The 13706-nt window shown below is 33.0% G+C and overlaps 1 pseudogene; it reads right to left on the bottom strand.

Moving 5' to 3' along the window:
- Positions 1-1411: 1411 nt before the first annotated feature.
- The window catches only part of LOC101428715 (inhibitor of nuclear factor kappa-B kinase subunit alpha-like), a 110195-nt pseudogene continuing 97900 nt past the window's right edge, over positions 1412-13706 (bottom strand).

The raw sequence follows: 13706 nt of genomic DNA, 5'->3' as shown, positions 1-13706 counted from the left end.
TGCCTTGATTATCTAGAGTTATGAAACTATTAGGATTGTTTGATTCATTTGTCATGATGCAAGCTAACTTGTCTTTAAATTTCTGTATGCAAAAAATAGGGGTGTATTTTAATAGTCAATCTGCAAACAGCTTCTCCTGCCATATCCTGAAATTAGATGAGAAGATGTGTTTCCATATTTCACAATAACAGCAGTATTTTTCCATCAAAACCAGATATAACAGTGCAGTAATTGAAAAATGTTATTTTCTTTGAAATTAAAAATCAATAAAATACACAAAATGAAAACCTGTTTAGAATACAAAAGCATTTCACATTAAAAAAAAAAGCAAAAAACAACCATAAGTAAAACCTAAATTACTTAAATTACTTAACAGACGACAGAGATCCACAATCCTTTATCTGAAACTCTTGGGGCCAGATGTTTCAGAATTCTGAAATTTCCAGATTAGAAAGGTAATTCAGTGCATATACAATATACTACAAAAAGCCCCAGGAGCGTCTGTGGCAGCACCCCATAATCAAACACGTCATTATTTCTGCAGCAAAATAAATGAATATTCACACTTAATGGGATAAGTAGATTCAATATCAAGCAAATAAATTTTGTCACCAAGTTTATGAAATATAATTAGTTTTTATAAATATATATGACAAAACTTGAAAAGTACTCTCAACAAATAACACATTTTTACAAGTGAAAAAGCAAATAAACTTTCAAATACATTATAAATTAATTTGGATGTCTTCTTTTTGATATTATTAAATGTTCACCTTAAATACATATACATTTTATCAGTTCATGTAGCAGACCTAACAAGATTTATGAGAGTCAACTGTTAATAAAGACAGATGCACAATCCCAACTGTCAAATGTGCAGTAAAATTGAAAATGGAATTAAACCAACTTCTTATGATGCCAGGAAGAACATGTGTTGCATGTTGAATGCAACACAAAGAGGCAGGATTTATTGCTCAAGAAGTCTCATTTTATTTCAAGCACTCTTTTCCACAGGAATACAGGGAGAGATTCTTAATTAACATGCATGGTAGTTGGAGTTTACTTCTCTATCTATCCATACCACTTTCGGCCTTATGCCCAAAAGTCAAAACTTTAAAAGACATTTTAATCAGCTAAATAAGTAATATTTGTACCAAATGTGAAAACAGGAGCACAAAGTTGCCCCTAAGTTGTAGTTAAACAAGTCCATTGACTTTTTTATAAAATCCTATCTGTTGAGAAGTTAAAATTAATCAAAACATTGCACTTGTAAAATCATGAGTTAACTTCTGATCATAGCCATTTCTTCCATTGGTTGTTGGTTGAAGAATGGTTTCACGAGTAAAAAACAAATTTCCAACATTTGCAGAGACAACTTCCGTAAGTTTGGGGACAGTGAACAAGTAGCAGATCATTCTGTTAACCAACTCCAATCAAGATTCATCATGCTACTGCCAAGTTCCTCATTTGCTTCATGAATAAAAGTGCTTAAATGGTCAAGATAGTTCAAATTTTCTTCTATCACTTAAGCTAAAGTCTCCCACACATGCAGAGTATATTCACATTCTGCTGAAGGTGGGAAGAGCTATGATGATGTCTTAGGGGTTATTGCACATTCGAGGCTGGATCCTATAAGCAACCAATCAGAACCCTGTGTAAAGGCAATTTTAAGGAAATGCCAACTTTTTTTCTGCCTCTTTTCCTGCTTAAACATGATACTGTTATCAACTTCTTTGATGTTATTGAGGAACAATTCCACCTTGGGGATTAAATCAGTAATCTTCTGCAGGCAGCCCAACAACTTGCACAGGTGACCAAATAGCTCCTTGAGAACATGGTCCTGACTCTGCACAGTATACACAATGTCCTTCAGCATCTTTGTGCCATCACTGTAGGAATGATCTGAAGGTGTGTGCTTTAACTGATTTAACTAGATCAATGGCATGCTACTCCAGAGATTCCATCAAGTCTCCCTGAAGTCTTCCATAAGGGCTCATCAGTAGCTCCATGATTTCAGTATGCAGAGACACGATCCGAGCCTCTAGGTTGTGAATGGCAACAACCTCTGTGTAGTGAATGCCTTTTCTTTCATTTCCTTCCATGATTTTAACATTTTCTTCTGAGGATATTCCAAAATCATCTACTCATTATATCTTCCCAAGGCAAGCTGAATATTTATGTGAAAAATCTCCAATTTAGTGTTCAGTTGCTGAGATGCTGAGATCAAAGTGTTCTTCATTTTTGTCAAGTTAACACTGTATCTAAGAAGACTTAACATTGCTGCTCCCTGATAGTCTGCTGTAGCCTTCTTTTAGCCCAGATACATTGTACACTGCTTCAACCCATACTTTAACATAACTGTATAATTGGTAGCTGTATTTTGCTGTCCTGTACAGCATAATTTACTCAGTCAGATAAACTTCTGGGAATAAATAGTTCTTCATACAGAGTCTTACTTTTACCAAACAAATAAACCATATAACTATCACAGTCTCTGACTCCATCAAGAACACATTGAGAAGCTGGTTTCCAAGTATCCAGAGAGATTCCTGTCTCTTAAAGAAAGAAGCTCTTGAGAACCAGTACTAATTCCAGTTTCACATTTAATATGAGACTGTAGAGAATGAAGACTTCCATCAGGTGGCAACAAAACATAAATAATATTTGCAGAGGCCATATTTAGGGTATATATTTGAAGATACATCAATTCAGAATATGATCCAATAATACAAAACATCTAGGCTGTTTTGAAACAAGATTACTGGGTCCACCTCATTGCTAAGGATCCCAATTCAGCACCAACTGTAGCCAATTTTCCATTGGGTTCTGCTACTAAACTACAAAGGTTATTTGGTTGAGGTAAATGGCTACTATACCAAATTTCTGTCTTCTCTTCACAAGCAAATATGCACTTGGGATCCTTCTTAACCTTCTCATACCAGGCAAATGGCTGGTGATGGTATTTTATAAAAGGGCTATTTCCAGCAATATAGCTCCAATAATAAACAGTGGCATGTAAGGCTTATTCTCAGTGATGTCTGGGGGCAGATACTGCAATGTTTCCACAAAAAAAATGTACACAGACTTCCCTGATTAACATATTTAACATATCCCAGCTCAGTTATTTTACATGTTATCTTTCCACCAACATCCTGAAGAACAATGTTTTCAAGTTTTAGATTGTGATGTATAATTTTGGTTTCATGAAAATATTTAATCCCAGACCCTATTTCACTAAGTAAAGAAAGTATCTGCCTTTCTTTAAGTCTGCAGCAGTTTTCTGGTTTGTTGGGTAGCTTACAAATATCTACTACAGAGAGTATTCCATTATGATGAGAGGTACATCATTAAGCAAAATATTCAACTCCTCACTACAGGCCTTTACAATACTGGGAAGGTTGAACATCTTCATGATCTGGATTTAATGGAACCATTGTTCTTTGTTTTTGGTACTTTGCTCTAGGCAACAAGACTTAAGTGCCATTCTGTGATCAAGTTCCCAATGCTAGTTTAGAAAGACCTTCACAAAGTTGCTGGTAACCAGCAGCTTCCACATCTCTAAGGGCCTGCCTGTGCCTGGATGCGGCCTGGGGTGGAATTTGGGCTGGTGTGGGCTGGGGGTACCACTCCATGGGGCAGGAGGAGGGGAAGTGTCCTCCGAAAAATGTTAGTTTATGTTAAATTTTCCTATGCCCATTTTATCAAAACCATAAAAAATAGTGTCCTTAGTAAATTAAATTTTATCTCTGCTTTTGCATAAATTTATTCCAAAAGCAAATAAATATTCTTCAAAATTAACTCAAACTATTTAGTGAAATTAAGTTTTATTTATTTATAAAAACAAATTTGTCATCAAAACACATTTAAAAGTCTGATTTTTCCACAAAATTAACACAATTTTGGTTTGTGGTAGATTGAATTATGCACCCCAATTTAGACATGTTCTTTTTTTCACATTTAAAAATTTACTGAAGTGTGTCACTCATACATAAACATACATAAACAATAAGTGTATAATAAAAGTTGTGAACTTATAAAACAAATATCATCATACAGGACTCATACCACACACCATACCTTGTATTGTTTTGAAACGTCTTTAACAAATGATGAAAGAACATCTTCAAAGTATTACTACTAACCAAATTATCTTACATTTGGTACATTTTTTCCCCAACCCACCTTATTAACTTTTTTATATCATTCATACATGAACATACATAAACAATAAGTGAATAGTGAAAGTTTGATCTTACAAGCATGTTCTTAACATTCTTGTAGATGTGAACCTATTATAAATAGGATCTCTTAATTATATTTAGTTAAAGTTTGGTCCATCTAAATGAAGGTGGGTGTAAATCTGGATTATTGAAAGCCTTATAAAGAGAAGAAACCGGAAGCTAGATAGGACACAGGGAGAAAGCTTTAAGTCACTGGGAATGCAGAAGGGAAAGGAGAGGACATCACCATATGACAGGAAGCAGGGACAAACCAAGGGACTCCAAGGATTGTCTACCAACCAGATTGTTATCATCTCCCTTCAATACCATGAGGCAATAAATTCCCATTGCATAAACCAGCGAATTGGGTGGTATTTGTCATAGCAGCCTGACAAACACAGACATTAATACAAGGTACAAAATGTATATATTCATATAATATATATACTCAAACAACTAATTTGAGTAATTTCTGAGGAAAACCTGATTTTTCAATTTATTTTGATTTTTTGTTGGAAATTTAAATAATATATAATGCCCTGAGCTATTCTTCAATAAAAATCAGTAATAAATATTGTGGTTCAAAATATTGCATCTGAGATATTTTTAATGAGGAAATGAACTTCTAAACATTTTTATGATAAAATCAGGTTTAAATTTCATTTTAAGAAAACTATACTGTATAAGCTAATTTAGAAGATAAAAAAACCACATTTCCTAGCTATTTGTGATGTATAGTCAATTATAAAATTAATTTCAGAATATTGTGTTATTTGAGGTAATTTTAATGAAAAAATATATATTCTTAAATATTTTGATGAAGCATAACATTTTAAAAATCTCAAAATTTATAAATTTTAAGAATATATATTTGATTTCTTGATATATACTCTGCATGACTTTTGATCTTAGCAAGGTCACAAGTAATGTAAACACTGATTCACCTAATAGTCAAAGCTCTACACTCATTTGACTTAGCCACTCTCTTGGTTTTCCTCTTGCTTCTCTAAATAAACATTCTCAGTCTGTTCACTGATGCCCTGTTACCCACCAGAATACAAAACACTAGAGCACTCATTCTTTAGAACTCTTTTCTTTCAGTCACAGTTAATCACTTAATAATTTCACCCCATCTCATTGAGAACTTCTGGATCTCAGTAACTCCAACTTATTTTTTTTCCTTTAAATCCAGCCCTGCAAAACCAAGAGTCTACCACATACCTCCAAATATACATCTATTAGATGTCACAAATATAATATCAGCTTATCAAAGTCATTGCCACTTCCCCCATTTGGTCCGTTAGCAGCTCTGAAATAGCAAATCATTTTTTTCCCAATAGTTTATACAAAAATCTCCTCTCTTTCTATTATATCTCATTTCCAATCCATCAGGAAATCCCTTTGATATTACCAGGAGAATATATTCCTAATCTAACCATCATTTACTATTTCAACTTCAACCACTTTAGTCAAAACTATCAAAATCTCTCTCGTGGATTATTCTAATGGATTCCTATACCCTCTGTTCCTGTTTTTGCCCTCCGTCCCCAGAGTATATTCATGATACAGCATCCAGAATGGGTCTGCTAAAATATGTCAGATCCTGAGACTTTCTTTTGTCTCAAAATCCTCCAGTGGCTTCCTATCTCTCTAAGAGTAAAAGCCAATATTCTTAAAGTGAACTATTATATAAGCAACTATGTGTTCTAACCTCCTGTTACCTACATGCCCTCATCTTCTAAAACACTTTATCCTCTTCATTCTGCTTAAGCCACACTGGCTACTTACCCACTTTCTGGCCATTAAGTTGCCAGCAGACTTCTATCTCAGGGTCTGTGCATTTGCTGCTTCCTTTGACTGCATTTCTCTTTCTGTACATATTAACACAACTTGTTCTGGCATTTCTTTCACATAATCACTCAAATGTCATCTCCTCAATAAATCCTTCTGTAGACATCCTATGTGAAGCCACATTTCCTGATAGATTATCAGGTCAATAAGTGATTGATGTGTTGTATATATATGTAAGTACTTTTGAAATTAATGAATTGTCTTTCTCAGACATTATACCCAGACTATGAAAAGTTGTGTGGAAGCATCCTAGCATGGTGAGATTAATGAGACAGCATAGCACTATGTCAGTGATTAAATATTTCTGAAAATCCATACTTTTCAGAAACATTCCTTATTAATTTATATTAATAAAGTGCAAGATACATAAAGATTTCATGTCATGCTGTCTGTAAATTTTCTGAAAACTGATTATTTTCAATCATTATTCTTTTTTGGAGATTTAGCTATATATTTTTCTTTTTTTATTGTATTTTTTTGAAGATACATAGATCACAAAAAATGCTACAGTAAAAAATACAAGACGTTCCCATATACCCCACTCTCCACCCTACCCCAATGCCTCCCACATCAACAACCTTTTTCATCATTGTGGCACAGTCATTGCACTTAGTGAAATATATTTTGGAGCACTGCTGCACTGCATGGATGAAAGTTTACGTTGTAGTTTACACTCTCCCCCAGTTCAGTCAGTGGGTTATGGCAGTATATATAATGTCCAGGATCCCTGAAATATCATTTAGGACTACTCCAAGTCCCAAAAATGTCCCCACATCTCATCTCTACTTCCCTCTCCCTGCCCTTAGCAACTATCATGGACACTTTCTCCACATCAATGCTACAATTTCTTCCATTATTAGTCACAGTAGTTCTATACTAGGATACCAGTAAGTCCACTCTCACGCATATTTTATTCCTCCATCTTGTGGACCCTGGGAATGATGATTTCCACTCTACCTCTATATCAAGAGGGGGTTTAGATCCCACATGGTTGATGGATGTGATCCTCCTGTTTGCAGTTGTAGGCACTCTCAGTTCTCTGGTGTGGTGGTCGACCATCTTCACCTCAATGTTAGCTGACCTGGGTAAGTCCAACAAACTGGAGAGTAGGAGTTGCAACTCTGCTGAGGCTTAGGGCCCAGCTGGTACATGGCCTGTCCAGAGATTCAAGTATCCTGAGTATACACCAACCCAAGCACCAATCACAGGTTCAATAAAAATGACAGAAAAGGGATATGTGGAAAGGTCACATCTAAGTCGAACTCCATCACAATCAGGAACACAAATTCCAAAGTAGGGACCACTGACAAGGCACTGAACTCTAGAGCCATCTGCCATGACCATAGAACCTTCGTGTCTCCATAGCCCTCATGAGCACCAGTATCTACTTTGGCTGTCTCTGGGATCCTGCTGGGGCATGCATAAGCACGACCTTTTGATGATCTCCCGACTCTTTTTTGAAGACTCTTAGCCATTTAAACTCATTTGTCCTTACCATTTCCCCATTTTATTCAAGGTCCTCTTCTAGTTGCATCATCAGTTAGTGACTGGTAGTAATCCCTCCATGCCAGGAGGATCATCCCCCAGCATCATGTCTCGTGCTGTGGGGAAGGTAATGCATTTATATGCCGAGTTTGGGTTAGAGAGTGGCCACATTTGAGCTACATGGAGGTCCTCAGGAGGTAACTCTTAGGCATCTTGCAGCTCTAGGATTAGTTAAAATTTCAGGTACACATGCTCATAAGCATAGTCATCAGTATCAAAGGCTCATCATTGGACCATCCTTCTTCACTGGTCTTTGCCCTTGCACTTGGGGGATTGTTGCTGTTCCATTGGGGAATGTCACAGAACTACCCTGGCTAGAAACTCAGCACTCTCTCACTTGTCATTTATAGCTGTAACGACTATGAAAATATCAATGAATATTTGAATATTTTTACATACCTTATATACTTGCCCTGGAGAACTCCCTCTCAACCATGTGTCCCTCATCAATAACACTCCACACTAGTGTTCCTCCCCTGCCATAGTTGAACCCCTCTGTGGTTCAAAAATTCCTACAGAAATGAAGTCTAATATATTGCCAAATTTAATTAGGAGGGCAATAAAATAGTAATGATAGGCTTAAAGATTAGAAATAGAATTCATACTAATTTAGAAAAACTAAAATAATGTAAAAAATAAATTGAGGTATTAAAAATGAAAAACATGAAACTTTGCTTTTGACAGTTTGCATTTCATCACTGTAACAGGTGTTGTCCTATGTACAGTGGCATGGCAATTTCTTTCATTCCTTCCTCAGTGCCGACATCCTTTTTTTTTTATTTATTAATTTTGTCTTCAGAAAGTTTTAGAGCACAGTAAAGTCACATATACAATATATGGAACTCCCGATTTAGCTATATTTATAAAAAGATCTGTAGTTATACAAAACAGTTCATAATAATTTCTATACAATATTCCATTATATAAAAATATTAATATTCTAATTTATTTCTACTGTCATTTATGTGCTTTGTTTAATATTGTTTTCATTTGTCTCTACTATTATTTTTTTCTCTTCTGCTTTCAACTGAATTATGATTTTTAGATGCTCCTTTTCCCTTTCTTCTTTTTTGTTTCTGTTAGTTTACGAATTTTCCTTTTCTTCATTTGATCGTTAACTGTAAGTTAACATTGGTACTTGCCCATAAATTTTCTACCTCTACATGCAATTATCAATTTAGGTTTTCTCCTTCCAAATGAAAAGACCATAGAAAGTAATGCTCTCTTTTTATTGTTGTTTATATTTGACTTACTTTTTTCTATACATAAATTAAACTTATATTTTAGAGTGGATTATTAATTAAATTTGTACTAATATTTTATCATTTCTTGTCACTTAGGTTCATTTTTTTCTTGCTGACATATATCCTTTTATAGTTATTTAAGAGAAAGTGTGTGAACAATATATTTTCTTAGGATTTGTATTTCTGAAACTGTCTCTATTTGTTCTTACTCTGGAATGACATTTCATCTTGGAATCAAAATCTTTGTACACTCCTTCTTTCTGTATCATACCACTTTAACACCCTAAATTTACTTAATTTAAAACCATCTCTGAAGCATATGCGGTTGCCTCTATCCTTCACCAGACCCCAATCTAACCCCAGCTGTATAATGTGGTAATGAAGCTTTAGGTTTCCTGCCTCTGCTGATACCACAGATCTATTCAAAGAGCCAAGGTGTGGTTTGGTTCAGTTCCTGGTCATAAGATTGTGTCTATATATTTTCCAATTTCTGCTGTGCTTGGAAAGTCCACAGTTACAACATGAATGTCTTTTTCTGTAAATTTATTTCCTTCCACTGAAATGTTTGGCACAATACCAGCAAAACTCTCCTTTCAGAGCACTTTCCTTTACGCAGTGTAGGGGACAAATGTTCACTCCACTGACCGGGCAGAAAACAAACTGGGCCTCCACTGTCCATTACATGCAGTCCAATGGGCTGTTGGATTCTACGTTTGAATAAAAAGAATGACCTAAGTCTGAAGTTACTATACCTTCTTTACCTAGAGTGAAAGTTATTGAATCTTCTATCTTTATATTGCATGCTGCAACTCTATCAAATGAAGAATTTTATTAATTTTAATAGCATATCATTCAAGTCAGTCTTTAAATGTAACAAGTGTGTTTCCTTTAACAATATTTATCATATTTTGCTCTTATGGTGACAGTGTGCATTTCTAACACATACCTTATTTTAACGGCAATAGTGTTAGCTTCTTATTTAATTTATTCTTGATTTGCATTTACCAAGGAGGCTTTCCCATTTTAATAAACCACTATTTGTCCTTAATTCTGATATGTGTATATCGGTATTTTAATTGCCTTTTTCTGAGTAATAACGGGTTGAGTATTTTCCTTATATAGCTCAGCAATTTACATATTCTCCTTGTGATGTACCTGTTTCTGACTTTTGCCATTTTTATTGGGATGTCTTATTCTTTTTATTGTAGCAAGACACACATGCACACATAGACATACATATACAGATATGTGGTATAGGAGAGATATCATAATATAATACACATCCCCATATTTTATTAGTTTCCTATGGCTGCTGTAACAGTGTGATGTTCTTGGTGGCTTAAAACAACAGCAATTGTTGTCCAAAATCAAAGTGTTGTCAGGGTCATGCTCTTCCCAGAAGCTCTAGGCACTTCCATTCCTCGCCTCTCGCAGCATTCCTTGGTTTGTAGCTGTAGCGCTGCAGTGCTTCACACTGCCTTTTCCATTTCTCTCTGTCTCTCCTTTCAATGCTTCTTTTAAAGACACTTGTCATCGGATTTGGAGCCCACCTAGATAATCCTGGATGATATCTTTATCTTGAGATCTTCAACTTAATTACATCTGCAAAGACTCTTTATCCTAATAAGGTAACATCCGCAGATTCCAGGGATTAGGATGTGGATGACACATATTCTAGCTATGAGTCCTTTTCCAGTTTTATGTGTTAGAAGATATCTTGTCTTTTCCACTTGTGGTTTGTTTATGCATTCAAATAATGAGATCTTCTTGTGAACAAGTTTATAATTTTAAGTAAATCAAATAATAAATAACATATTTTCCTTTAGATTAGTGCAATTTATGACTATATAAAAAATTTTCTTACCTCAAAGTAGTAATAATATTTTCCTATTTTCCTGATATTGTTCCCTTTATATACTCCTTTTTTGCCCCTTAGCACAGTAGTTTTAGATTTACATCTATAAATAGACTTAATTTATGTATGGTGTGAGGAATGAATAAAATGTATTTATTCTAGGTTGCTTTGTAGATAACCCAGTACTATATTTTAAAAGAATATCCTTTTCTAAATATATGTATTATCTGTAAATCAAGTATAAACTATATATGTATAAGACTATTTCTCAGTTCTTTCTCTCTATTCAATAAGCCCATTAATTTACTTGTCTGTTTTGTGCCAATATCATACACACCGAAATAATGAACCTTTATAATAAGTCTTAATAGCCAATTAAATTCTTGCAATTATCTTGTCGGTTGGCATTTTTTCATTTCCATATAAATTGTTAATTTCCATTAAAAAAGCTGTTTGGATTTTGATTGGCATTGTGTTGAATCTCTAAAATAACTCAGGAAGAACTTACATCATTGAATGTTAAATCACCCATTACATAAAACAACACTTCTCAAGTTATGTCTTTTTTAGTTTACCTCTAATTTTCAGTATTTTTCCATGAAGAGACATTGCATAACTTTCAGTATGCTCATACTCTGATATTAATATTTTATACTATTGCAAACTTTATCATGCAAAAAATACCCACTCTAATTTTTATATAGAATTATTTTTAGAATTCTTGCTCTAATTACCTATAAATTACAATAATTTATCATTGGATTCCTTGTATTTACTATATTTAAAATTATATCATAAGTAAACAATGACACTTTTCATTTTTTCTTTCCAATCCTTACGTTTTTTTGGTCTTGCTTTATTGCACTGACTAGGACTGCAGTAAAATGTTGAAATGAGAAAGTGAAAATGAGCATGCCATGTCTCATCCCTGAATCTCAGGGAGAAAGTTTTCAATAATTCCCATTGAACATATGATTGCTGTAGGTATTTCTAAAATATTTAAATTAGAATGAGGAATTTCTTGTCTATGCCTGATTTGTTACAGGTGTTTAATATGAATTTTGAATATAATGAAATTATTTTTTCTGATTGTTAATTCTGGTAATGATGAATTGCATTGATTTTGCTTCAACATTAAACCAATCTTTCATAACAGAATAAATCCAATTAATAATCATTATTATCATTAAAACACATAGCTGAATTTGTCAATAATTTTGAACTATTGCATATATGCATATGAGAGATTTGTAATTTCATATTTCCTTTTCATGTAATATTCTTTTGAGATTTTGAGATAAGGATTATGCCAAATTCAGAATGATTTTGGAGTTATCAATTTTTCTAATCTCCAGTATATTTTTGTCAGTTTTTTCTGATTTTGTTGCTAAATTATTAGGAAAATCAAAACTTTCCTCTGAACTTGGAGAGTACAAGCATTGATGCATTTTCTTTAATAGGTTTGTAGATGTTCAGATTTTCTATTTCATTTTACTATGAACTGAGGTAAATTATATCTTTTGGATATTTACTCATAACTTCTAAATGTTTAAATATATTTTCATTTGTTTATGATATATTCATTTTTTTCCATTTCTGTAAATTCTCTTGCCTTAACATTTTTTTCATTTCCATAGTTGTTTAGTTGTTCCTTCCTTATTTTTAGTTCATCAACCTTGTCAGGAATCTATTAATTTTTTATTTCATTCATTGCTCAATACTGGTGTGGTTTTTTTTTGCATTTTTCTATTTTCTTTGAGTTTAATTTGACACTTATTCCAACTTTTGAGTTGGATACATAGATTTTATGCTTTCAACATCTGTTTTTCCATTATAAGCCTGTTACCATACATTTTTCTCTCTGGTCATATCTTAACATAAAGTCTACAAGTTCTGATTGTTGGGATTTTATTATTATTTACTTCATTTTTTCCTAATTTCCTTTCCATTTTTTTTCTTTAACCTCTGAGTTACTTATAATTGTATTTTCCTGAAATTTTTATGTATCATTATTTTCTAAAAATCACTATTATAAATAACTGAGATAACGCCTTGGGAACCAGAAAAAAATGTTAATAGGCCTTGTTCTATAGTTCAGAGTATAATAAATGATGTTAAATATTACATATGTACCTAAACAAGATTGCATTCTTTTACAGATAAATTCAGTGTTTTCTGTATTGCCATATGTCAATGATGTCTATATTAATGTTCAAATCTTCTATATTCTGACAGATTTTTCTTCATTTTACATAACATTTTATAGAACAATGTCTTTAAATAATCTTATTTTTAAGGATTATCTATTTTTTATTTTAGTTTTGTTATTTTTCTCATACATATTAAGAGTGTTATTCATTGCATATTAGTTGCAAATATAAATTACTTGGTAATTCTGGAGGATGCATTATTTCCACATTATGAAATTCCCTTTTTTTATCTAATAATGTTTCTTGAATTCAAATCCACTCTGTCTAATAGTACATCAGTTTTTTGTTTTCATTTTATGTTTTTGTTTGGTTTTGATTAGTGTTTGCATGGTATATTTTTTCTATAAATTTTTACTTTCAATATTTTTGCATCTCTATATGGAAGATGCATTTCTTATAATAAGTATATATTTCTTCAATTTTTCTTGACTCTATCCTTGTCTTTTAATTGAGGTTTTCATCTTTGGACATCTAATATAATTATCAAATATTGGATTTGAATAAGCAGTGTTCTAGTAAATGCTTAAAAATCATCTCTGTGAGAAAATATATGTATGAATACCTATATATACACCTTTTTAATAAACTATACTGAAATTAAAATTTTGTAGACTATTATACATAAATAATATTAAATTATGCAATAGAATGAATTCTCTAGTCAATTTATTCTCACTGAATGCTTTCTCTTTTTGCCAAACTATTATGGATTATCCCATGAGAGCCATGTGTTCTGTCAGATAGTATAATAAGCATCTTGAAAACTCACCTCCTAAAACAT

Source organism: Dasypus novemcinctus, chromosome 2 (genome assembly GCF_030445035.2).
Source record: "Dasypus novemcinctus isolate mDasNov1 chromosome 2, mDasNov1.1.hap2, whole genome shotgun sequence".
Taxonomy (NCBI): domain Eukaryota; kingdom Metazoa; phylum Chordata; class Mammalia; order Cingulata; family Dasypodidae; genus Dasypus; species Dasypus novemcinctus.
Note: the sequence above shows the minus strand (reverse complement) of the source record. Positions and strands in the feature narration are given on the sequence as shown.